We start from the raw sequence: 27442 nt of genomic DNA on the forward strand, positions 1-27442 counted from the left end.
AAAACCATAAAGGAGAATTACAGGACAAGCCTAAAGAAGTGGGAAGCAAGTAATCATGATGCTGCTTGTACATAACACATCCGGGAGACAGCGCAAAGCTCAACCGAAGGCTTTTTAACAATGGATCTGTGCCATAACCTCTGCCTTCCTTCTTACTAAGAATAAACCATCCATGCTGCTACTTAAGGTGATCTACTTATACACACTGCTTTAACAATTTTCCACTCTTTCTTGCATCATCAGTTTATTCCTCTCTATTGGAACACTCCCATTAGTATGCTGTTTCTCTCCCATTTAAAAAAAAATCCTTTCTTCACTCCAACTTCCCCTTTAAGCTGCCACATGTGTTTCTCCTCCCACTCTCCCTTGAACCTAGTCCATCTTTAACTTCACCTATAAATAAGATTTTCACAGATGAGTACTCTTCCTTCCTTCAAACATTTACGTCACTTTCAGATATTCTGAAAGACAAATGGCTTTTTCTCTTAACCTCACTGAGTTTTCTTCTCTAACCACCTCTACTAATTCTTCCTCTTCTCCTAACCCCTTTACTAAAGATGCCCCAAGGCTAAAATTTTAAATCTTCTCTATCTTTATCTACTGTACAGCATCAATGTTACATCTTGATATGGTTTGGTTGTCTCCCCACCCAAATCTCATCCTGAATTGTAGCTCCCATAATCCCCATGTGTCATGGGAGGGACCTGGTGGGAGGTAATCAAATCATGCGGGAGGGTTGTTCCCATGCTGTTCTTGTGATGGTAAGTCTCATGAGATCTCACAGTTTCATAAAGGACAATTCCCCTGCACATGCTCTCTTGCCTGCGTAATGTAAGACAGGCTCCTCCTTCACTTTCTGCCATGACGGTGAGACCTCCCTAGCCATGAAGAACTAAGTCCATTAAACCACTTTTTCTTTATAAATTACCCAGTCTCAAATATTTCTTCACAGAGTATGAAAATGGACTAATACATACCTTTAAATACCATCTACAATTAACAACTTCCACAGTTCTTCCTTCATCTCAGACCTCTTTTCCTGAACTCTGGACCAATGTGCCTAACTGCTTCCTTGAGCTTTCTACCCGACAGACGTCTCAACTTAACATATTCAGAATGAAACTCCTGATCCTCTCCCCCAAATGTACTCCTTTTATCATATAATCTTCCCCTCCTTTATTAAATGAAGCTCTCTATATTTTCTGTTATTCAGGCCAAGCACTCTTGGAGTCATTCTTAACTCATCTCTTTCTTGCATAACTCAAATCCAATGCAATAGCATATACTGTTATTCAAACCAAAATTATCACCTTGAATCTTCTACATGGTCTCTCTGCTTCTGTCCTTGCTCCCTGAAAATCTATTCTCAAACTGGCAGCCAGTATTTCTTTTAAACTACAAAGCAGATGATGACACTCACTAATGGCTCCCTATCTCATTCAAAATGAAATCTAAGTTCTTAAAAGACCTAGATTCCCAGTTACACTCTATTTACTCCCCACTGCTCTCTACTCACTTTGCTGCAGCCACACTGACCTTGAGGCTGTTCTGTGAATGCATCATTAATATTCCTGCCTCAGGACCTTTGCGCTTGATGATCCTTCAGCTCACTCTCTCACCTCCTTGAGGTCTTTACTCACATGCTACCTTATCGGTGAGGCTTTCCTTGACCACCCTATTTAAAACTTCCACTCTTCTCCCTATACTCCAAACTCTCTCTCTCTAACCAGCTGCTTTATTTTCCTTCACAGAGTCACTATCTAAGGTGCTACATATTTTATTTATTTATCCTGCTGGTTATCAACTTCTCTACCCTGGATGTAAGCTTAATCAAGTTAAGGATTTTTATCCATTTTGTTTTCAGTGTGATAACTCCTAAAACAGTCCTCAATGAGTAAGACCAGCTTCAAATCTCTCAGGAAGAATGACGGATAGTAGAAAAAAATTAAAGCAAAGCTTTCAAAGTTCAGAGGAAAATCATTTTAAACTAGAAACATATACCCAGCTAAATTATCAATCAACTGTTAAAATAAAATTAAAAATTTTTCTAATATGCACAACTCAGAAAATTCATCTTCCATTTAGCTTTTCTGAAGTTGTAATTAAAGGAATCTATGGATGACGACAAAAATGGGATACAAAAAGCAGTACAACTAACTCAGTAGTATAGCGAAAAGAAATCTCAGAAAGACATGCCAGCGAAAGGCCAAGGAAGTTCTGGTTTAATTTAAATAGAAGGTTAAGGTTGAGAAATTTCTTCAAAAAGAGTGTAAATAACTTTACGAAAATGTTACTTTATGATTTAAGAGCCCAAAAGTACAACTATGGTGCACTGTCAAAAAAAAAAAAAAAATACAGGCATAAATCTCTCGTGAGCAGTAAACAAAAAGAATGGCAATTTAAAACTCTGATTAAAAAAATTACACATATGCCAAAAAAATGATAAATATGTGAAAGAAAATACATGATTTTGAGCAAATGAAGAAAGAAACTTTTATTGTGGGAAAAATATGTCTACTGGTCAGGTAATTCCGGAGAGAAAACAGAACCAAGTGATATTCTGAAATGATGCATAATCCCTATATGATAAATGTAATTGCTAAATAAGAAATAAAATATGGACCAGGCATGGTGGCTCATGCCTATAATCCAGCACTTTGAGAGGCCAAGGCAGGTGGATCACTTGAGCTCAGGAGTTCAAGACCAGCCTGAGCAGCATGGCAAAACCCCATCTCTACAAAAAATACAAAAAGTAGCTAGGTATGGTGGCTTATGCTGTGGTCTCAGCTATTTGGGAGGCTGAGGTGAGAGGATTGCTTGTGCCTAGGAGGCAGAGGTTGCAGTGGGCTGAGATCATACCACTGCACTCTGGCCTGGGAGACAGACTGAGACCCAATCTCAAAAAAAAAAAAAAAAAAAAAACCATACCGAAAGAAATTAATTAAATATAGAAGAAATATATTATTTCTCTACTTTGTTAAAAGTCATTTATCAGTAATCATAAGATATCCTGATAATCAAAAATATTGAAAATAATAAGCGTTAGCAAAACGCAGAGAAAGTGGAACCTGGCCAAGTACAATGACTCACACCTGTAATCCTAGCACTTCGGGAAGCTGAGGGAGGAGGAAAGGAGGAATGCCTGAGCTCAGGAGTTTGAGGCCAGTCTTAGCAACATGGAAAAAACCATCTGTACTAAAAATACAAAAAATTAGCCAGGCTTGGTGGCATGCACCTGTAGTCCCAGCTACTCGGGAGGCTGAGGAAGGAGAATCGCTTGAACCTGGGAGACAAAGGTTGCAGTGAGCTGAGATCGTGCCACTGCATTCCAGCCTGAGCAACAGAGCAATACTCTATCTCAAAGAAAGTAGGACCCTGATACATTGCTGACAAGAATGTAAAATGATGCAACTGCCATGGGAAACAGTTTGGTGGTTCCTCAAAAAGTTAAATATGGAATTACAATATGACCTAGCAATTCCACTCCTAGGTACATACTCATATGAACAGAGAATAGGTACTTGAACACGTTTATAGCAGCACTATTTAGAGTAACCAAAAAGTGGAAGCAAACCAAATGTATATGTACGAATAAATGGATAAACAAATGGAATAGCATTCAGCCAAGAAAAGTAATGAAGTAACAAGTACTACAATGTGAAAATTGGAAATATTATGTTAAATGAAAGAAACCACCCACAAAACATCATGTCTTATATGGTTATGTTCATATTAAATATACAGAACACATAAATCTATAGAGATGATATACAGATTGAAGGCTGTCAGAGCCTAGGGCTAAGGCAGAATGAAGACAAACTGTTTAACAGGTAATACTTTACTATGGCATGATGGAAATGTTCCAAACTCGATAGAGATGGAAGGTTGCAGAACACTGTCAACATACTGAATGCTATGGAATTGTTCACTTCAAAATGGTGAATTTTGTTATATTAATTTCACCTCAATAGATTACCTTAAAATAAAAGACATTCTCCTTTCAGTTCACTCTTTCTATTTTCTTATTTCCAGAGTAAAGATTTTCAAAGACGTTCATAATGTCAACCTAACTTTGGAAGGCTCTCAGAGCTAGTATTTATGGTTTGGAGGTGGGGAGCTTATCTGAGGTTTAGCAATTCTTTAAGTTTCATTTCAGGTGGTTTTTTTCCTCTATTAAATTCAAGTAAAGCTAAATATAATAGATTTTTTAAATGGTATATCAGTTCATCTCTGTATGATAGGATTCAAAATAATTTTCTTTTAATTTTTTTAAGTTAACATTTATTTTTTAGACAGATGTGGCGATTTGCTATGTTGCCCAAGTTGGTCTCCAACTCATGAGCTCAAGCAGTCCATTCACCTTGGCTTCCCAAAGTGCGAGGATTAGAGGTGTGGGCCACGATGCCCAGCCTGGATTAGTGGTAATTTTTATATGCTTTATGCTTTTCTATATTTACCAAACTTTCTAACAAAAAATAAATCACAATGCCTACAATTTATTAAAAGGAGACAAGTGTTAAATAAAATGGGAATGGGTACTAGAAGAAACCACTTTGGGAAAGGATCTGGGTTATTCTAACTTGATACTCAGGATGTAAAAAGTTAAACATGTTTCAGACCAAGAATCATTTAAGGACATCAGGATGCACATACAATTTAGACAGACAAAACAAACAAGAAGAGAATAAAGAAATATACATTTTACTATAAAGATATGATTATATCAAAGATTTATTCTTCTTTAAAATTCTGAGATCTCAATACTTGTGTACTTCTTACTATAAAAAAAACCCAGTAAGGACTGCGGAGTTTCCGAGCAGTAACCCAGTTCTTAGGTCATTTGATCGCTTATATTGAATGGGGAAAGAGATGAGAAGCACAGAAGAGACAAGGGAAAAGGCAGCTTTATTGATGCAGAAAAGAAATTATCTCATTTATTTTAACTCTCTCAACAAATCAGTGATGAACAAACATTCAAGTGATCTAAAGCTAGGTTTCTGAAATTGCATAAGTGACACATACCAGGAAGCATTAAATAAAATATACAAAGGATATAATATAATACAGCATACAACACATCCCAGGTAGTTGGGGTAAAAATTAAACTTTTGTTTCAGTTTCATTTATACCTATAGGACTCGGCTCATAAATACACATTTTATTCCTTTCTATGGGTTATAATGGGGAAAACAATTGTGAATGTTATCTGATATACCTTCAACTCTAAGTTCAAACATTCTAATTTCCTACTCCTTTAAAAAATATTGTGGGGCGGAGAATAGAAAATAAAAGGCCTGTGGATACAAAAAGTGTTCCCTAAGGAAAGTGCTGAAGTCTGCTGGTGGAAAAACATTTTTAAAAGACACCTGGAAGATTCAGCCAACTGAGAAGAAAAACAATGAGCAAAGGGAAAAGAAAGGAAACTGGTGACTGAAAGTAGGAGGTAAGACAGAAACAGATCAGGAAACTGAGTAACTGTGTTGCAGGGGCAACACTATTCCCTGAAGAAGTCTTCAATCTAAATTTGGCAGAAGTACACACACACACTTTTTTTTTTTTTCTTTTTTTGCACAAATATCTATGGAACACATTACTGTGGTAAGGGTACTGAGAGTATTCTATTTTAAAACGTATATTTTTAATATATATATGCTTACCTTTTGGGAGAACTTTACTGGTCCACAAATCTGGTTGACATGTGAAAATGCATGTTCTTGTTATAGATCGAAAATGACTTAGGCTCAGTACAATAGAGTTCTCCAAACACAAGTCTTGGTTAGCAAACAGAAATTGAAGAGGAATCAAGAAACAGAGACGAGCTACGTTCTTCCTCAACTTAGCTGCTGGAAAAACAGCATCTCCCTAGAAAAACAAATAAATAAAATAGCTTCAAATGCTCTTATCCCAGGAGGAACCCTAATTAATATCAAACAATTCAAAAGGCAGTCTAAAAAAAATTCCTATCAAAATATTTAAATTCTCAGAGGACAAATGTTAAACTACTCATTAATCACTCTTTCCTTCGCCTATTTTAACTCCTGGAAGAAATGGAAGCTTTTCTAATACCAAAAATATATGGCATTTTACAGATATAATACAAAAACAACAGACTTCACTATAAAACAATCACCTCTTACTTCATTTAACTTTGCACTGAAATGACATAAAAGTGTTGAAATAAGGAACCTACTATTCTAACACATAGTAAAATGGTATCACATTTTAAAATCACATAATATAAAAAATGGAAATTTGACATTTGAAAACAAATGTGAAAAAAATTTCATTGAAAATGGATTCCAAAGCATTAATAAAATATAAAATTAGAATACAGATGCATCAGTGATGACACGTGAATATTATTTAGGTGCTAAAATTAATTTTCACAGCCTTTTTCTAGATAAAAAAACTTTTATCATCTTTACTAATACACCTCCATAAATAATCATAGACATAGATATATTTACATAAAATCTGTAAGAATAACTAAATTTCTTCACTAAGCTATCCAATTTAAGTAAAAAACCTCTTAAGAACAAAAATTACTAAACTTCCTCTAGATTTTATTCTCTAGTAGTTCTTAAGGTTCACCAACCTGTTAAGAGCTTACTGGTGGCTTAGTGCATGCAAAAAAAAGATAGCAGCACTTCACTAATATAATGTAAAACATAAATCAATAACATGTAACTGAAAAACAAGATGACAGATTCTAACTGAAACTTATTGAGATTCAGTAGGAATTAATTATTTCAAACACATTTTAGTATGACATTCTACTAAAATCAAATAACAAAAGCACACTTCTGAAAACAGGATTTCCAGAAACAGTTTTTTGCCCTTTTAGATATGCCCATTTTATTGAATACAATTCATATTTTGTTTGTCTGCTTGGTAAAGAGAATTATGCATTACATTGTGATGTTGCATTTTCTTATTTTAATTTCCAATCTAATTTGAAAAGTAACAAACAATACTTTTCTAAATTATATTACACAAATGGAAAATATCTAAATATCATCAGCTGCTCCTTGCACAGCACTACATTCATGCTTTTTCATGTATGGCTCAACTAAAAATTGCTAAAACACTAAAACAAAGCATGACTATTTCTCATCTTAATTTTGTAAAAATGTAGACCATTTTTATTCTTTGGATGGCTGTTTAGAATAAAACATACTCAAATAGCTTTCAACTACTCCAACATATGTGTATTTGATGAAATCTGTACCAATATGTATTGTCATAGTAGTATGTCACTACTGTTCAGAGAACGATGGCCATTTCTTCAGAATGTATGACAGTAACACGAAGAAAAAGTAACACTATAATTAATAGTTATAATGTGTTTTATTTCTAAATACATAATTTAGACCAATTTTTTATTTTAGGCCAATTTTCAATTTCTTACTCTACCAAGATCCTTAATTAACCTTCCTGTTGTGACAGGATATAGCCAATCAAAGAATAAATTGACATACCATCAGAGAAACCAAGAAAGGAATCAAAAAAAGAACGCTATGGGCAGAATTAGGAAACACAAAAAACCATCTCTACAGTAAGACTATATGAAACAACTAAACTTTCTCAAAAATCCATATGCAGCAGGAATGTTTACCATAGCCTCACTGAAAGGATATACCAGTTCTTTTTCTAGTTATGCTCTTAGGAATTACATAAATATTGAGAAATCCAGAAATAGATATACACATGCACATATAAAAATTATTGTCAGTGTATAAGTTACTGCCGCCCTGGGACTGCAATAATTTATGTAACATCTGTTTTCATATTTTTCTAATTTTTTTCCTAATTAACATGCATATTTAACGCACAAATGCTCAGACCACCTCTTTTTTCTGCTGACTATGCCTCTTTTTTGAAGTTGTGCACTCCTAGGGAGAATTCAGGAGAGATGAAAACCAAAATCTTATCGAGAGCACTAATTTTAAAAAGTAAACAACAGCGCGAAACCAATTTTCAATGAAATACCAAAGACTTAGGAGTTTTCACAAATACACTTCAATCTGCCAACAATAGTCATGTAGTAAATAAAGGCCCAATATAAAAAGTCAACATAAAAGCATAATCTCTATATTACTTAAACCTTTTTGATTTCTTTCTAACTTTCATAAGAGCTAAGTAACCTACTAAAATATCTATTCCTTGTTTTAACAAGTTGGTAGAAATTTAAAGGTTTTATGCCTTAGACAACTAAAATAAACACATTCCACATAAAGGAAATAAACAAATTGTAAACGTAAGTAATATAAGTAAACATACATTTGTATATAACCAGTGATAACCTTTCTGAATTATAAACTTCAAATATTGTGCAGATTCAATAAAAGGGGAAAGTTTTTGTTGTAAAGTTCATTCAAGTACAACGCAATGAAGTTCTGAGAAGATTTTAAGCATATTGGGTAATTCAAAATACTACTTATGCCTTTATTTATTTATTTATTTATTGTAGAAATGGGGTCTCACTTTGTTGCTTAAGCTGGTCTTAAGCTCTTGGCTTCAACGGCTTATCAGACCAGTGCTACAATAACTTAAGTATTCCCAAATAACAATGCTTAACATGACAACACTGTGATCTCATATATACTTAGCTCACTTTATGATATGGTTTGGCTGTGTCCCCACTCAAATCTCATCTTGAATTCCCATGTGATGAGGGACGGACCTAGTGGGAGCTAACTAAATCATGAGGGCAGGTCTTTACCATGCTGTTCTTGTGATAGTGAGTAAGTCTCGCAAGATCTAATGGTTTTAAAAATGAGAGTCTCCCTGCACAAGCTCTCGTCTCTTATCTGCTGCCATGTGAGACATGGAAGGTGAACTTCCACCATGATTGCAAGGCCTCCCCAGCCACATTGAACTGCAAGTCCGATAAACCTCTTTTTAGGTAAATTGCCCAGTCTTGGGTATGTCTTTATCAGCAGTGTGAAAACAGTCTAATACACTTTAGAATTAATCAGTTTGTATTTTAATTGTCCCATTATGCATTTCAGTCATTTAATATTTGTTGTCTACTGTCAGGGCCATTCTAAACCTTTGTAAGGACTGAAATTGTCTCTGCCCTCATAGAACTTATATTTTAATTGAGGAAACAAACAGCATCCAATAATCATGTAAATACCTACCTGCAAACAAAGATAAATGCAATTTTAAAATACAGGAAGAAGGAACCACAAGATTTTATAAAAGTAGATATGATATAGCCCAGAGATCAGCAAAGGTCTAAGAAAGACTGTTTGAAATGAGATCTGGAAGGTATGGGAAGTATTCCATATGGAGCACAGCAAGTGCAAAGGTCCAAAAGCAGGTGTGAGACCAGCACCCCCCAACACCCGTTTGCTTCTAGGCCTATAACTAAAATCCCGGCAGGCCCCAGAGGTGAGGTTGAGTATGACCCATGATGAAGTATACTATACTCAAAAAAATGTGTTTGAGTTTTCTAGTGTATATTAACAGAAATGTGGAGAACAGGCATGGAAATGTATATTAAGGGTGTGGGATAATGGTGGAAGGAACACAGAGTTGGATCAGGCTGAATTTATTAATTTGGGCCCACTAAGTAGGGACTCTGCATTTAGCGTTGCAGCTCAGGGAGTTAAGAAAAAAAAAAAAAGGTTCTCCTGGTTTATTTGCTTGGTTGGTTGAAATATGGATTAAAATAAAGGCCACTATGAGCAAATGGAAATGCACGATTTCTCTCGGTTTAATGTAGAGGAAAGGATCCAAAGGATTAGGGAGATTGCAATGATGGAATGGATTAGTGACTTTATGTCTGCTCATCCCAACTGGGAGGGTCCAGAAGATACACCCTTGACCAATGCCTTGTGAAACAGAATTATGAGGGCAGCAACTGCATCTTTAAAGAGTCCTGTAATTGCTCTTCTCTCTATGTCAGATCTAACAGTGGGAACTGCAGTCACTCAACTACAAAATTTAAATACAATGGGAATAGTTGGATCCCAAGGTGGCAGGGGCCAAGTGGTGGCACATAACCATCTAAGGCAAAGTGGGCATAGCTACTATAATGGAAAGCAAAGGCAAAGCAGCAACCAGAATAGTTTGACTCGTGTAGAGCTCCGGCACTGGCTAATTAATCATGGTATTCCTAGAATTGAATTTGATAGGAAACCTGCTGCATTCCAACTTAGTTTATACAAGCAGAAAACTTATAGGTTAAATGGATAAAAGACTAATTTGAATCATAAAAACAAAGAATCATGGCCCCTCAATTAATTTCCAGGCTTGAGATAGTTTACAGACCCAGAAACCCATGAACGAAAGAGAGGCTGGGTCCATTTGAGAAAAGATCTCACTCCATTACTAACAATTTATACAGTGAATCTTTCTCAAATCCTTCCCCAAGGACACCTATGGCCTTTTACCAGGGTAACTGTGCACTGCGGAAATGGAAATGATCAGACATTTCAGGGGACTACTGGACACTGGCTCTGAGCTGATGTTGATTCCAGCGGACCTAAAACGTCATTGTGGTCCTCCAGTTAAAGCAGGGGCTTAAACAGGTCAGGTAATTATTAGAGTTTTAGCTCAGGTCCAACTTAGAGTGGGTCCAATGGGTCCCCAGACTCAGCCTGTGGCCATTTCCCCAGTGCCAGAATGCCTGAGTGGCACAGGCATACTTAGCACATGGCAGAACCCGTACACTGGCTGACTGGTAGAGTGAGAGCAGTTACAGTGGGAAAGGCCAAATGGAAGCCATTAGATCTGCCATTACCTAGAAAAATAGTAAACATTCCTGGAGGGACTGCAGAGATTACTGCCACCATAAAGGACTTGAAAGACACAGGGGTGGTGATTCCCACCACATCCCCATTCAACTCTCCCATTTGGCCTGTGAAGAAGACAGATGGACCTTGGAGAATGACGGAAGATTATCATAAGCTTACTTAAGTAGTGGCTCCAAATGCAGCTGCTGTAGCAGATGTGGTTTCATTGCTTGAGCAAATTAACACATGTCCTGGTACCTGGTATGCAGCCATTGACTTGGCAAATGCCTTTTTTTCCATTCCTGTTCGCAAGGCCCACCAGAAGCAATTTGCCTTCAGCTGACAAGGCCTGCAATATACCTTTACTGTCCTGATACACTCAGGGGTATATCAACTCTCCAGCTTTGTGTCACAATCTTATTCGGAGATATCTTGATCACTTTTTGCTTCCACAAGATATCATACTGGTCCATTACATTGCTGACATTATGCTCACTGGATCCAGTAGGCAAGAAGTAACAAACACACTGTACTTACTTACTTACTTACTGGTAAGACATTTGCGTGCCACAGGATGGGAAATAAATCCTACTAAAATTTATGGACCTTTCACCACAGTAAAATTCAGTAGATCCAGTGGTGTGGGGCCTGTAGATATTCCTTCTAAGGTGAAGGATAAGTTGCTGCATTTGGTACCTCCTACAAATAAGAAAGAGGCACAATGCCTGGTGGGCCTATCTGGATTTCAGAGGCAATACATTCCACATCTGAGTGTGTTACTCCAGCCCATTTGTCAAGTGACCCAAAAGGCTGCCAGTTTTGAGTAGAGTCTAGAGCAGGAGAATGCTCTGCAACAGGTCCAGGCTGCTGTGCAATCTGGTCTGCCACTTGGGCCATATGACCCAGCAGATAAATGGTGCTTGAAGTGTCAGTGGCAAATAGAGATGCTGTTTGGAGCCTTTGGCAGGCTGCCATAGGTGAATCACAGTGGAGGCCTCTAGGATTTGAGCAAGGCCCTGCCATCTTCTGTAGATAACTACTCTCCTTTTGAGAGATAGCTCTTGCCTGTTACTAGGCTTTGGTGGAAACTGAATGTATGACTATGGATCATCAAGTCACCATGCTACCTGAACTGCCTATCATGAACTGGGTGCTTTCTAACACATCTAGCCATAAAGTGGTTCATGCATAGCAGCATTCCATCATCAAATGGAAGTGGTATATACATGATAGGGCTCAAGTAGGTCCTGAAGGCACGAATAAGTTACATGAGGAAGTGGCTCAAATGCCCATGGTCTCCACTCCTGCCACCCTGCCTTCTCTCCCCTAGCCTGCACTGACGACCTCATGGGGAGTTCCCTATGATCAGTTGACAGAGGAATAGAAGACTATGTGACCTCAGCAGAGGAGGATTTTAATAATCAAGTGGCTAGGATGACCCTTTGTGTGGACATGACACAGCCTCTTTCCCCAGCTGCCCTGTCATTCGCCCAATGGGTCCGTGAACAAAGTGGCCATGATGGCAGGGATAGAGGTTACGCATGGGCTTAGCAACATGGACTTCCACTCACTAAGGCTGACCTGGCTACAGCCACTGCTGAGTAACCCAATTTGCCAGCAGCAGAGACCAACAGTGAGCCCTTGATATGGCACCATTCCTCAGGGTGATCAGCCAGCTACCTGGTGGGAGGTTGATTACATTGGACCTCTTCCCTCAAGGAAAGGGCAGAGGTTTCTCCTCACTCAACTAGAAACTTACTCTGGATATGGGTTTGCCTATCCTGCACGCAATGCATAGACTAGCACCCATGGACTCATGAAATGCTTTATCCACCGTCATGGTATTCTACCCAGCACCCTCTGACCAAGGCACTCATTTTACAGCTAAAGAAATGTGGCAGTGGGCTCATGTTCATGGAATTCACTGGTCTTCCCATGTTCCCCATCATCCTGAAGCAGCTGGATTGATAGAATGGTAGAATGGCCTTTTGAAGTCATAATTACAACATCAACTAGGTGACAATACTGTGCAGGGCTTGGGAAAAGTTCTCCAGAATGCTATATATGCTTTGAAACAGCATCCATCATAAGGTACTATTTCTCCCATAGCCAGGATTCACAGATCCAGGAATCAAGGGGTGGAAGTAAAGTGGCGCCACTTACCATCACCCCTAGTGATCCACTAGCAAAATTTTTGCTTCCTGTTCCCACAACATTACATTCTGCTGGCCTAGAAATCTTAGTTCCAGAGGGAGGAATACTGGCACCAGGAAACAGAACAATGATTCCATTAAACTGGAAGTTAAGAGTGCCACCAGGATACCTTGGGCTCCTCCTACCTTTAAGCCAACAGGCTAAGAAAGGAGTTATGGTGTTGACTGGGGTAAATGACCTGGACTATCATGATGACATCAGTCTACTACTCCACAATGGAGGTAAGGAAGAGTATGGAATACAGGAGATCCATTAGGGCGTCTCTTAGTATTACCATGCCTTGTGATTAAGGTCAATGTGAAACAGCTCAATCAAGGCAGGACTACAAATGGTCTAGAACCCTCAGGAGTGAAGGTTTGGGTCACTCCACCGAGGGAAAAAACCACAACCGGTTGAGGTGCTTGCTGAAGGCAAAGGGAATATAGAATAGGTAGCAGTAAAAGGCAGTCATCAATACAAGCACAAAGTCAACACCAGCTACCATCATGTAACCAGCTGTAGAAATGTGGACTGGTAGGACCTCGTGGCGCAGCGGTAGCGCGTCTGACTCCAGAAATGTGGACTGGAATTGTCATGGGTATTTCCTCCTTCTTTTGTTAAAGACATGTTTGTGCATGTGTATACTTACACTAAGAAAATATCTTCATTTTAATTCCTTTCTCCTTTATCATGTGACATAAGATTTACTGACTTCATATCAGCATTTAAGTATTGCTAACTATATGCAATAGTATTTGGGTTGGTAATTGGTGCATTTCCACAATACAACAAAGAATAGTTGTATTATGTTAGGCATAATTATAACCTTATTATTGTTTTTATATAAGGATTATGTGAGACTTTGCATGGATTATGTATGGGTTTTTTATCAGGAGATATGTATGGGTTCAAGTTGACAAGAGGTGGACTTGTGATGGTTATTATGGAGTGTCAACTGCACTGGAATGAAGGATACAAAGTATTGATCCTGGGTGTGTCTGTGAGGGTGTTGCCAAAGTAGATTAACATTGAGGCAGTACGCTGGGAAAGGCAGACCTATCCCTAATCGGGGTGCAATCTAATCAGCTCCCAGTGTGGCTAGAATGTAAGCAGGCAGAAAAATGTGAAAAGAGAGACTGGTCTAGCCTCCCAACCTACATCTTTCTCTCATGCTAGATGTTTCCTGCCATTGAACATCGGACTCCAAGTTCTTAGTTTTGCTCAGACTGGCTCTTCTTGCTCCTTAGCCTGCAGACGGCCTACTGTGGGACCTTATGATCATGTGAGTTCATAATAAACTCTCCTTTATATATATATATATATATTTATTCTATTAGTTCTGTCCCTCTAGAGAACCTGAACACATTGAATTAGAAATAAATTTAGAATTTGCCAGGATATGAGTAATTAGAAAAAAATGGAGGTCTAAATACATTATCTTCGCAAAGGAAACTCTCTTCACACATCCAATAAATTCCTAGTTTCTAGCTATTATGCCACAACAAAAAAGTATATTTTATAATCTGGCAAACTCGTTTAGCCTAAAATTGGTTAACTCCATGGGGCATTATTTGCATTTTATGTCTTATCTTAAATGCTGAATAATAGTCACCATTTATTGAAATGCCTTCTCTGGGACAGAGGTATACTAAGCACTCTAAAAATATGCTTTAGGTTATCAATCTTCACAACAATCTTCAAATATAAAAATTATCAAGCCCATTTTTCAGGTGAGGACACTGACGTTAGGGAACTGTAAAGTCGTTAGAAAAGCAAGTAAGTGGAGGGGAGGGGAGGGACAGCAGGTGTGGGGGGAGCGGGGAGGATGGGAAGGGATAACATGGGGAGAAATGCCTGAAGTAGGCAACGGGGTAGGGGTGGGATGGAGACAGCAAACCACCATGGCATGTATGTACCTATGCAACAATCCTGCAGGATGCAGGATGTGCACTATACCCCAGAGCCCAAAGTACAATAAAAATAATAATAATAAAAAATAAAAGCAAGTTAAGCGATAGAGTCATACTTCCAATTTAAGGTTCCCTGAACCTACAGCCCAAGCCCTTTCCACTAAAAAGTAGGATAGCATGTGTGGTGTCAGGATTCGAGCTCTAAAGTAAATCAACCTTGGTTACAATCCTGGCTGGTATTTCCTACTGGTAATATTTTCTCACCAGTAATTCCTACCTTGCTATAAGTATTAACTTTTTAGATAATGTAAATGAAGATTCTGATAAGATACATAGTTGTACATCACTATTAACATCACATGTTCCTCTACCATAGGAGTGCCAGCTGAGGAAAGACTTAGAGCAGAAGGCTATTCACAGATCTCACTGTCCTAAGGTTGACCTGAGCTTTGAAAATTTCATGGTACAGAGAATAGCAGGTCATTAAGAATAACTTATTCGGGCCAGGCGCGGTGGCTCAAGCCTGTAATCCCAGCACTTTGGGAGGCCGAGGCGGGTGGATCACGAGGCCAAGAGATCGAGACCATCCTGGTCAACATGGTGAAACCCCGTCTCTACTAAAAAACTACAAAAAATTGGCTGGGCATGGTGGTGCGTGCCTGTAATCCCAGCTACTCAGGAGGCTGAGGCAGGAGAATTGCCTGAACCCGGGAGGCGGAGGTTGCAGTGAGCCGAGATCGCGCCATTGCACTCCAGCCTGGGTAATAAGAGCGAAACTCCGTCTCAAAAAAAAAAAAAAATAACTTATTCAGTTTACTTCCATCCTTTCCCAATATGGAAAAAAAGGGGGTTCCATCAGGGGGTTCTATCACAAAAGTCAGAAGCCAATAGCCTAAAAGCCATCAGTAGGGAATTTAGCAGTGGTTCTAAAACTTTAGGGTGCATATTAAAAATCATTTGAGAAGCTTATTAAAATGGAGACTCACAATCAGATTTTCCCAAACACTCTGATATAGTAGTGGAAGAGAATACTTTTCCAGCTTTCTAAAAATATGTGTACCAAGTAAAACCATTTTGCATTCTTTAGCCACATAATTTTCAAATTATTTGTTGAACATATATATTAATTCAGTTGGTCCAATTAAAATGAACCCAACTTAATATAAAAATTTCAGATATTTCTCTGAGTAACACTACCAATGTTCCTCCTCAATAAAAAAAGGAATGATCAAATAAAAGCAGTTTTAACTATACATAAAATGCCTTCACCAGATTTGATTTTCTTTAATACAGAATTTACTTTTCTGATTAAAAACTCATTTACTGATCATCTATAACTCATTTACTCAGTAAGTCATTTATTGGTATACATACTAGAAGACACAGAAATGTTTAAGGGAGATGAATGGTTCATAAGGAAAATTTTGTCGCAGAAGTCATACATAAGAGGGTCTAATATAATAAGTTACCCAAAGAAAAAAATTTTAAGAATAAAAGCTTACACACTGCCCTGCTTGGTGACACCAATGGGCACTGACATACACTGATATCAAAGCAGTATTCAGGACAGAAAATGTCTACCATATTTCCCGACACTTCCAATCACTCAAAAAATTAAAAGGATATCCACTTTCCCTTCTGCATGAACCACAACTGTAGCTATGGAACACAGCTGACCCAACAGCTCCCATTAACCTGATCTACTGCCATACTAAGTCAAGTCCGGCAACAATGTTCTGGTGACTTACAGGTTCCAACAAATTCTAAAACTCTAAACTTTCACCCCAGGCTAACGGGACTTATTTTTTAATTTTGAAATTCTAACATGAATATGATTCTTTCAAGGTTATCTGTGAAGTTATGTGCAGGCAGCTAAAGTTTTTAAATTAATGCCTAGTATTTCCTTGTATGCTTCTAAAACAAAGATACCCACTAAGTTTGTTTGTTTTTACCCTATAACTTACGGCATTACCGTGCTAGGGAATAAAGGGCCAAAGATAGTAAAAGTTTCTTGAAAATGGACTTTAGTAACAAGAACATCAATTGAGTGCTATGATGTTGATATTTATATGGAGTATCTCACTTAATGCCTGCCCTTCTTCTCTCTCCCCTCCCCCAGAAAAACAGGTAAGAGAAACTCAGAAACACTAACTTGCCCAAGATCTCATAACTAACAAATGGTAAAGCTGGAATTTTAAATCAAAGCAATCTGATCCAGTATGCATTCAGTCTTAACCATTACACTATGCTATGCTGACTTAAAAGGAATTGTAATTATGGGAAACTTGGTTTACATTATCATTACCCACTCTGTTCATGAATTTTCTTCAACTTTATAAACTTTTAGAGAGTCAAATACCCCCAAAGTAATGACATAATATAAGTCTGCCCCTCTGGTTTTTATGTTAAATGAAATACTTCCAAGGTATTCTAATAATTAAAACATATCTTCATTTCCAGAATGATTCATCTCATATTAATATGTAACATATTTTTGTCCCAAATATTCACATTTTTCACTAACTATGGTTGGTACTAAATTAGATCCCGCACTACCCTAAGCTCCATGCAGAACAAAAACAAATGCATGTATAATGTAAAAGGAGAAATTTTTGAAATTTAAACATTGTATCTTCTAATATTACTCCTGATGACAACAAGATAACCTCTCTTCTATGTATCCTAGTTCCATATAGGCTCAAGCTCTAGATACCAAGTTCAATGTAGCTTAAAAATAAGAAATAAGTTAGTGCCCCCTCTCCCCATCACTCTACATAAATGGACCAAAAGAGGCTGGATCAATTCTTTAGAACTGCTTCGGGCACTTGAGGTTTATTCCTATCTTACAGACCAAACTGTCTTTTGAGAAGTGAGAAAATCCCAGGAACTATGATTTCCCTAAGGAAGCTGCAGATTCAACTTGACTCCAAGAGATGAAAAATTCCCTTAAGCTTCAATTAGTCTTTGTTTCCTGTGGTAGGCATAAGGCATGGGATTTTTCAAAACTGATTTCTTGACAATACAATACAAAGACAAGTATATTTTATATTAAAGGATTCTCTTCTTGTAAGTATGTTCCTGTAACTAAGATAAAAACAAGATTTCTGAAGAAATTATTTTGCATTAAATGGGCTGGAAACTTTAAGTACTGTTCATAATTTTGTTTTGTATTCTAAATTCTCAGTTCCAGACATATTATTCTGCATCTCATTAACTACTCCTTATATTACTACATTTGTTTCAGAGTTTTTAAAATCTATTGCCTTTTTATAATATTGTCTGTCATCTTTTATCTAATACACACTGTAATCCATCTTGTTCAAACTGTAAAAAGAAAAAGTCAAATGAAACCATAATTATTTGTACTGCAAGAAAACCTTTGAAAAGTACGTAGTCATTGTCCCAAGTCATTCTGGAATTCTGTGGAAGCTTTACTTCCTAGAAGAGGGCAACACTATGGAAAGCCAGAGACAAAACAGGTGAAGTTAGCTCTTCAAATAACTCAGTAGTAATATAGATACATATTTTCTGTTTCTGGCTTATCATTTTCCATCACTTTATCTCTTTATATCACTTACTTTACTACCACACTTCCTTTATTGATCTCACTGCCTATTAGCTCCCTCAGACATAAATAAATAAAGGAAATCTAAACTGGATTTCAAAATAGCTGAATAATTATCAGGTACTTAGTGAGAAAGATAGCTCTAAGAGTCAGGTAGAGTACCAATAACCAAATTAGAATTGTGGCTATGGAGGACTGAGAAACAAAAGAACAGAGAATTGGTAGTACATAGAGAAATAACAGAAGTAAGTTTAGTAAATTTCCAAGATTTCTAATCTAGGCATTAGGAAGGTTATTTGTGCCATAAAAGCGATACAGACAGGAGGCAGGGAAGTACTGGGTAGAAGAGGGATGCTCCTAAGCAAAGGCCTCACCCTCAAGCCTGGAAGCCATGGCCCTAAATGAGAACAGTTATCCCTGTTTTCCTGCCTAAATGTTGCTTTTTCCAAAACCACCCTGGCCCACCACACACCCATCATGTACCCATAAAAACCCCAAACTCCACTGACACAAGAGCAGAGCAGCACAGCAGAGGAGCACAGAAAAAAAAAAAAAAAGCATCTGAAGGTCAAGAGTTCACCTGGGGATGGTCGGAGTTTGGCTGGGGGTACTCAAACTCCAGTGGAAGATTATCTTCCCACTCCATCCCCTTTCCAGTTCCCCATCCCACCAAGAGCCACCTCCATCACTCAATAAAACCTCAGCATCCTTCAAGTTCCTGTGACCTGATTCTTCCAGATGGCAAACAAGAACCTGGGTAACAAGCAGGCAGTGTGTAAAAGGCTGTCACCCTGACTCTCTACTGAGCTGGTTAACACTTAGCCATCTGCAAATGGCAACTGCAAAGACAGTATTAATTGTAACACATCCCTAGACCCTGTCTTGGGACTGGAACCCAAAAGTGCTCGCCAAGCACTCGCTCACCTGCATGCTCCCCATCCCGCAAGGGGTTTGAACGTGGTGGCAGTCAAGTGAGCAAGCCTTCCCTGTCTCAAGGCCAGAGAAGGGGTCAAGGGAACTCTCCCATCTCTAAAGGTATAAAAGGGCAATGAGGGGGATGGGGAAAAGGTTGGTTAAGGAAAAAAAGCAGCATACTATATATGTCCCCAAACCTACCTCAGTATCTTGTCCCCCTAATTAAGGTATGTTAAAGATAAATGAATGAGTGGATGATAACAATTCTAATTTTGCTTACTTTTATAACATTAAATAATTTGAATGCACTGACTAAAGTGAAGCTGAGAAGAGATCTTACTACTAATTCCACAGGTATTTGAGATTCTGAGAAAGTCTCCTTACTTCTAAACAGCACTTCAAATCCAGACGTATCTCCAATGAATACTCTCTCTCTTAAAAGTTGCCAAGTTGTGATCTCTATGATTCACATAATATCTCATGTTAAAGTGGTTATAGGTGTAAATAAACCAACTGAATTGTCAGGTTTGCATTTTGATTACTTGTTTAGTAGGTTTCCAACAAACTAGTAAAATATATACATGAAGGTCACATGTATTTATTAATGCTATTAGCTCAATGAATCAGCGTGAATTAATTTATATTATTGATGTCATTTTTTGCTACTAAGGATAATTTTTAAAGGTATTCTTCAAAAACACCTTTAAAATATTTAAAGATTCCATGCAAGATTATTACTATGGTCTCACTGCAATAAAATGTTTAAAAACAATATTGAAAATTCCATAAGAAAAATGTTCTATGAGGTTAAACTGCTATAAAGTGGTAAAATGAAAAGAGGGGGAAATCATAAAAATGATATACTATAACAAGACTTTTGGTTTTATAACCAAAAGGGGTCAAGCTTTTTTTAAGTTTAATATTTTCTATTTTGGATACTGGAAATTCAGTAAAAGCTCTAAGACAACTGGTTATTACTCTCCAAGAACAGAAGCCGAAATAAGGCACCCAGCCCTTAGGACATTTGAAAGACCAGGAAAAAAAAACTGCCCAAAGTCAATCTTTTTTCAACATAATCTTTACAATATTTCGTGTTTATCTTCACAGTTAATTCTCTTATCCAAGTTAACAGAATAAAGAGGTGATAGTAAATTCATGGTTAACTACCATGCTCCTACAAGTATGAATTTCAAGAAGACTGGTAATCGTACTCAGAATATCCTTCCCAGTCCTCCCTAAGGGATCACCCACAAGTGAATTAATTCTGGGCCATCTCCTAAACACCTGCTAGAAGGAAAAAATGCCTTGAAAATTGGCTACCTAATCTAAAACTATTGTTGCTTTTAAACATGGTAGCCTATTGAATCATTGAAATAACAACTACCTTTCATTGAAACATTAAGAAATGCCCTCATCTAAAGACTACCAATATGTAAAATGAACTTTTAAACTTATAACTGCCCTTGTGAGCAATGCCTAATGAGATTAATTCCTTAGTCCATGATGCTTGGGGTTGGGGTGAGGGTAGAGGAGGATATCCTAGACTCTGCTTTGTGTTTTAGAAACTTGTCATTTCATTTAATTCCCACATAACTTGCTGGGGGGAGGGGGAAACAATATTATTAACATTATTCTCAATTATACAAATGAAGAAATGTAGGCATTAAGTAAACTAACTTGTTTATACTATACAGTTAGTAAGTGGTATTTAAACTCGGGTCTGTGATATTCCACAGCCCATAACCTTTATACAACATGACAATGCCTTTAAGTATATCTATCAGTAATGTACATCAAAACCCATGTGGTAAATTAAAGTGATTCCCTTATCTGTCTCAATGGAATACCTCGGAAACCTGAAGTTCATGTCTCCTATACCTATGGGCTCATAGCATTGAAATCTGTGATTCATAGAGCTTTAGACATTGATTTCCTCTCACTTATCTTCACTCTGAAATACGTTATCCCTTGTGCTGAGCACTAAAAGAAAGCTTTCTCTGAAAATGTAGATAGCTAAGTTCTGTGCTTCAGTCAATGTGATGAGCATTAAGATTAAACATTCTAAATGACAATTCCTAGACTCTTCAAAATGTTACTCTTGATTGTGCCATACATATTTTAATGGCATTCTTCGCTAATATCCTTAAGGCCAATGTGCAGGTTGGCCAGACAGAGCCAAAATACATCCTGAGCCTCACTAGTATAAATGTGCAATGAATACAGACAAATGCCTAAGTCTTCAAGTACCAAATTAGCATACTAAGATTAAATAATAGCAAAATAGCATACTAAGATTAAATATTAGTCACATAGTATTAACTGCTTTTATTAAACCACACAATTCAAACAAACACAAGCAAATTTATAATGCCCTAGGGACCACGTACATCAGAAAACCCTAGAATTTGTCAGGACCTCAAGTCATAGCTGAACTCAGTCATAAGCAATGTTTTGAATTACATGAAATAAAAATGTCTAGTTCACCCTGGCAGTTTTAGCAATTAGAATGCTGCTCAGCAGCACCTGTGATTTTTCAGAACTTAAAGTACAAATTTAATCATCACACTAACGTTAAATTGTGTTTTGAAGAGTTTGGGCACTAGAAACAAATATTTAAAAAGAGGAAAAGGACAGTCTTTTTTAGTAATCAGAAAATTCGATCATGTAGGAAAACAAAGTTCACCTAAGTTTCATTTTATCAACTTCTATGATTAAAGATCAGGAAAGTATACTTCATTTTTAGGAAGCATGCCAGTAAATATCAGCACATACATATTAACATGCCCATTGTGACCGACAAATATTGTGAGACTTCTGAGTTTAAGGGGGAAATAAAGGCTTCAATAATACCCAATAATGCAATACAGAAATTATATTTATGCTATGCGTAATAAATGTTTTCATAATAATGAACAGACTTTTTCATACAAAGATAAAGACCCATTCACCAAGTTACTGATGTCTGTATTATACTCTGAAAAAAATCAGTAAATCATTTAAGCTTGCTCTCTAGTTCTAAGCACATTTATCTTGCAAGTTGGCCTTGCCTAAACTGTGATAGACTAGAACACAAATAAAGTAGGTCTCTCATTTCATGACTGCCCTAATACCCACACATCCCCTCTACTGATAAAGTCAATCAGAAGCTCCTTAGAAGAGTCTGATTTTTACCAAAAATATTTTCACCTCAAGTATTTTAGGGCTGCGTACAGTGGCTCATGCCTGTGATCTCAGGCACTTTGGTAAGCCAAGGAGGGAGGATCGCTTGAGCCCAGGGAGTTCAAGATCAGCCTGGGCAACAAAGAATGACACCATCTCCACAAAAAAAAATTTTTAAATTAGCCACGCATGGTGGCATGCACCTGTGGTTCCTGCTATTCAGGAGGCCGCTGGGGGATTGGGAGGATTGCTTGAACCCAGGAATGTGAGGCTGCAGTGAGCAGTGATTCCACTGCACCCCAGTCTGGGCAACAGAGTGAAACCCTGTCCAAAAAAAGGAAAGTATTTTTTATTCTTTTACTCGAACCTTTGGCTATCTGTAATATATATAAAACAAGAATAGTATAATTAATGATAATCCAAAAGAAAAGTAGTAATGATACTGGTGACTTTTTATAACAATTTTTAGAATATACAAATAAAAATTAGCAGCATAGGAAATGCTTAATACAATTAAATATGAGAGAATATCCTTCAGGAGAGAAAAGTTGAATATAGCATTTTAAAATATTAAACCTTTAACAAGGTTCAATTCACAGGTTTTTAAAATTGTTTTGTTAGGATCAAAATACACACTTTGACAAAGAGGTCATTTCTATACTGAAAAAAATCAACAACAACAAAAATAACCAGCTGGACATGGTGGCTCACACCTGTAATCTCAGCACTTTGGGAAGCTGAGGTGGGCAGATTACCTGAGGTCAAGAGTTCAAGACTAGCCTGGGCAACATGGTGAAACCCCATCTCCACTAATAATACAAAATTAGCCAGACATGGTGGCACGTGCCTGTAACCCCAGCTACTCAAGAGGCTGGGATAGGAGAATCGCTTGAACCTAGGAGGCGGAGGTTGCGGTGAGCCAAGATCATACCACTGCACTCCAACCTGGGGCAGACAAGAGTGAAATTCCATCTCGAAAAAAATAAAAACAGTAAATAATATCACAGTTCCCAAAAAAGGATTTGATGCACACCAACAGCTTCAGATAAAACAGAAAATCCCAGCTCAAGATATGCCTTGCAACATAACAAGAAAGAGGAAAAAACTGGTAAGAAATGGCTTAATCAAATTCCTTGACAACAATTAGTTCAATTTTACCAAAGAGAATAATTAGCCATCCTTTAAACTAACCAGATATAGTTATCTGCTCTATTAGATTAAAATCAGCTATTTTCCAGAATATCTCCTTTGAAAGTAATATGCAGATAATATCTCATAGAAGAAAAGTGATCTAAAAAGTCAGATGACTATTTACCAAAAACTGTTAAACCTTCATTATGTACAAGAAATTTAAAGGTAGCATTAGATGAATGTAATATCATCCATCAATACAAGCTACAGCTTAAAATATTTTCTCAATAATAACTAGTGTACACTGCAAAAAATTAACAAAAATATCCATATAGAGTAGTGAATGAAACTGGAACACAAACCCTTTTTAAAGCTTTACATAATGACATCTAGTGGCTTGTAGTCTCCCTCCAGCTTTTACTTCCAACTCAACACAAATTTGAATACACATTAGCAAATCTTTCTGTCTTCATTCTAGTAACTTGATACACCTGGATCTAACTATAAATTTCTTTTTCTTTTTGCATTTGAAACCTTCAGTTACCAGAGACTATGAAGGAAAGAAACCAATGTTGAGCTTAAAGAAAAAAATAAACTTCAGTACATTTGCAAATTCATAATGGGCCCTCTTAGTCCCCTATCCAGCATCATTCCTGCTGACTTCTGAAGAGATGCAATTCTCTGGCACCCCCAACCCCCTCCCCCAAAAAACACACAAACACACTATAGCCTACATTATCCAGAATAGGATCTACAGTAATCAAAAAGAAAAATAACTGCTCTCTTGTTGAACAACAGGTGAGCAGTTATTTTCTGAAGTTTACTAGAGATTTTCTGTTATTAAAATACTGTATTTTAGGAAACTCATTAGGAGAAAAACTATAGCATCATTTCAATACTTCAGAAAAAGTATTCTGACAACATTCAACACCACTCATGACTTTTTTAATTGAAGAAAAACTTTTTACTAGAACTAGAAGAAAACCACCTTAATGTGATAAAGGGAAATAAATATATCTTTCCAAAATTCTACAGGAAACATAATATACAATGGTGACACATTAGAAGCACTGCTCTTTAATCAGGAGTTCAAGACCAGCCTGGCCAACATGGCAAAACCCTGTCTCTACTAAAAATACGAAAATTAGCTGGGCATGGTGGCAAGTGCCTACAATCCCAGCTACTGGGGGGCTGAGGCAGGAGGATCGCTTGAACCTGGGAGGTGGGGGTTGCAGTGAACTAAGATCTTGCCACTGCACTACAGCCTGAGCAACAGAGCAAGACTCCATCTCAAAAAAATAAAAAAGGAAAAGAATAAGATACAGGTGCTCATTATCATCACTTTTACTCAACTATACTAAAACTTCAAGATAGCACAGTGAGATGAAAAAAAGAAACAAAATACATAATGAGCAAAAAGGGGGAAAAAGTTGCCATATTTTCTGACATGATCATCCCTTTAGGATACCCAAGGGGATCTACAGGCACTTTATTAGGTTTAGTCACGTGATAATGGCTCATTGCAGCCTCAACCTCCCAGGCTCAGGTGATCCTCTCACCACAGCCTCCCAAGTAGCTGGGACTACAGGCATACTCTACCATGCATGACTAATTTTTTGTATGCTTTGTAGAGACAGTGTTTCATCATGTTGACCAGGCTAGTCTCAAATTCATGGGCTCAAGCAATACACTCACCTCAGCCTCTCAAAATGCTGGGATTACAGGCATGAGCCACTGCACCCAGCCTCTTCCCACTTTTTCAGTCTTACTAAGTGCTGCAAAAGTAAATCTGATCTCACTTACTATTAAGCACTCAGTGACCACTCAAATTTGTTATTCTTGCAATCAGTGCCTTTAACAAGATAGTTTAAGGTTAATTCTAATCTTACTTGTATGTCTCTATGTAAAGATGGCTGTAATTGGTAGAACACATAGAGACATGTAAGTGTGATGTTTATTCTAGCAGAAAAGTCTCTGTTTTAAACTAGAGAAAATTGGGCCAGGTGTGGTGGCTCACACCTGTAATCCCAGCACTTTGAGAGGCCAAGGCAGTGGATCACCTGAGGTTAGGAGTTTGAGACCAGCCTGGCCAACATGATGAAACCGCATCTCTACTAAAAATACAAAAATTAGCCAGGGAAGGTGGCAGGTGCCTGTAATCCTAGATTCTTGGGAGGCTGAGACAGGAGAAATGCTTAAACCCAGGAGGCAGAAGTTGCAGTGAGCCAAGACTGCGCCACTGCACTCCAGCCTGGGCAATGAGAGCAAAACTCTGTCTCAATCAATCAATAAAACTAGAGAAAATTGGAGGGAATGGAAAGAGAAGTTCAATAGAACTTGATAATGAAGTGAATAAAGATGATGAATGAAAAAGAAAAATCAAACATGAATCTTAAATTTCTAGCTTATCCATTGGATTACATGATGATACTAAAAACTGGAGGTGTTTCAGGAGGGATTAGAACTTACATTGTAAAGTGACTTGACATCTCAAAGTGAAAATGGATAACAGATAGGCAGACATAAATCCTGATTTCAGCAAGTGTTGACTAAAGATGTCACTCTTACAATAAATGTAATATAGAAAGATTTACAACGAATAGAGTTTAAAAGAAGATAGAACAGAATTTTAGGAGACCTAGAATATGCAAATGTTAGAAGTTAAGCAGAGAAGAAAGAACTAATGGAGAAGACTAAGAAGAAATAACCTAAGAATGTGATGTTACAGAAGCTAAGAAGAAAATGCATACTTAGCTGAAGGCCTGCTCTGCAATGTTGAATAATATTAAGAGGAAAGGTCAGATGAAAATAGGGGGGGAAAAAAGGTCCATTAGATTTAGCAACACGGAAGTCTCAATAGCAACTTTAGTTGGTACATGTTCGGACAACTGAGAAACCAGAGTGGACTGGTATGGTTTAAGGAGTAACAATGGAAGGTAAGAAAATGAAGGTGAAAAGTTAGCAGGCAGAAAGAATGCCTTCAAAAAATTTGGCTGTAAAAAGAAAGAGAAATAATATAGATGATTCTGTTATAATGCCTATAAAGCACTAAGAATAATGCAACATCTCAAGTTTCTATCTTTTCTCCCATTGACAGTTCTCACTAAACATTATTCATTGTCACTAAGTTCAGGAACAAGGCATGGATGCCCAATACCACTCTATTCTGAATATATTTGTTGACACAATTAGACTAAAGAAAACATTGAAAACATTAAGAAATAATAATTGAAAAGAAGGCAGGGCACAGTGGCTCTCCCCTAATCCTAGCACACTGGAAGACCATGGGCAACATGGGGAAACCCCATCTCTACAAAAAACACAAATATTAGTTGGGTGTGGTGGTGTGTGCCTGCAGTCCCAGCTACTAGGGAGGCTTAGGTGGGAGAATCACTTGAACCCAAGGGGTCTAGGCTACAGCATGCTGTGATCATGCCACTGCAGTCTACCTTGGGTGACAGAGTAAGACTCTGTCTCAAAAAAAAAAAAAAAGAAAAAGAAAAAAGAATTGAAAAGAATAAATAAAACTAGTTTAGGCCCCGCGCAGTGGCTCACACCTGTAATCCTATAATCCCAGCACTTGGGAGGCCAAGTCGGGTGGATCACCTGAGGTCAGGAGTTTGGGACCAGCATGGCCAACATGGTGAAACCCAGTCTCTAATTAAAAAAATACAAAAATTGGCCAGGCATGGTGGCATGCACCTGCAATCCCAGCTACTAGGAAGACTGAGGCACGAGAATCACTTGAACCCAGGAGGCAGAGCTGCAGTGAACAGAGATCATGCCATTGTACTCCAGCCTGGGTGACAAGATCAAAACTCTGTCTC

The 27442-nt window shown here is 37.6% G+C and overlaps 1 protein-coding gene across 8 annotated transcripts in view; it reads right to left on the reverse strand.

Moving 5' to 3' along the window:
- Positions 1-27442, reverse strand: part of TBC1D5 (TBC1 domain family member 5) — a 553318-nt gene that overhangs the window by 403031 nt on the left and 122845 nt on the right. For 7 of the 8 annotated variants that reach the window (XM_037736376.1, XM_017522211.2, XM_037736379.1 and 4 more), the window contains exon 2: positions 5658-5862. The gene's annotated coding sequence lies outside the window, so the exon portion shown is untranslated. Of the gene's footprint in view, positions 1-5657; positions 5863-25634; positions 25657-27442 lie in introns of those variants that run through there. The other variant, XM_037736382.1, reaches the window with a different exon arrangement.

Source organism: Cebus imitator, unplaced genomic scaffold, assembly GCF_001604975.1.
Source record: "Cebus imitator isolate Cc_AM_T3 unplaced genomic scaffold, Cebus_imitator-1.0 Scaffold24, whole genome shotgun sequence".
NCBI classification, from domain to species: Eukaryota; Metazoa; Chordata; class Mammalia; order Primates; family Cebidae; genus Cebus; species Cebus imitator.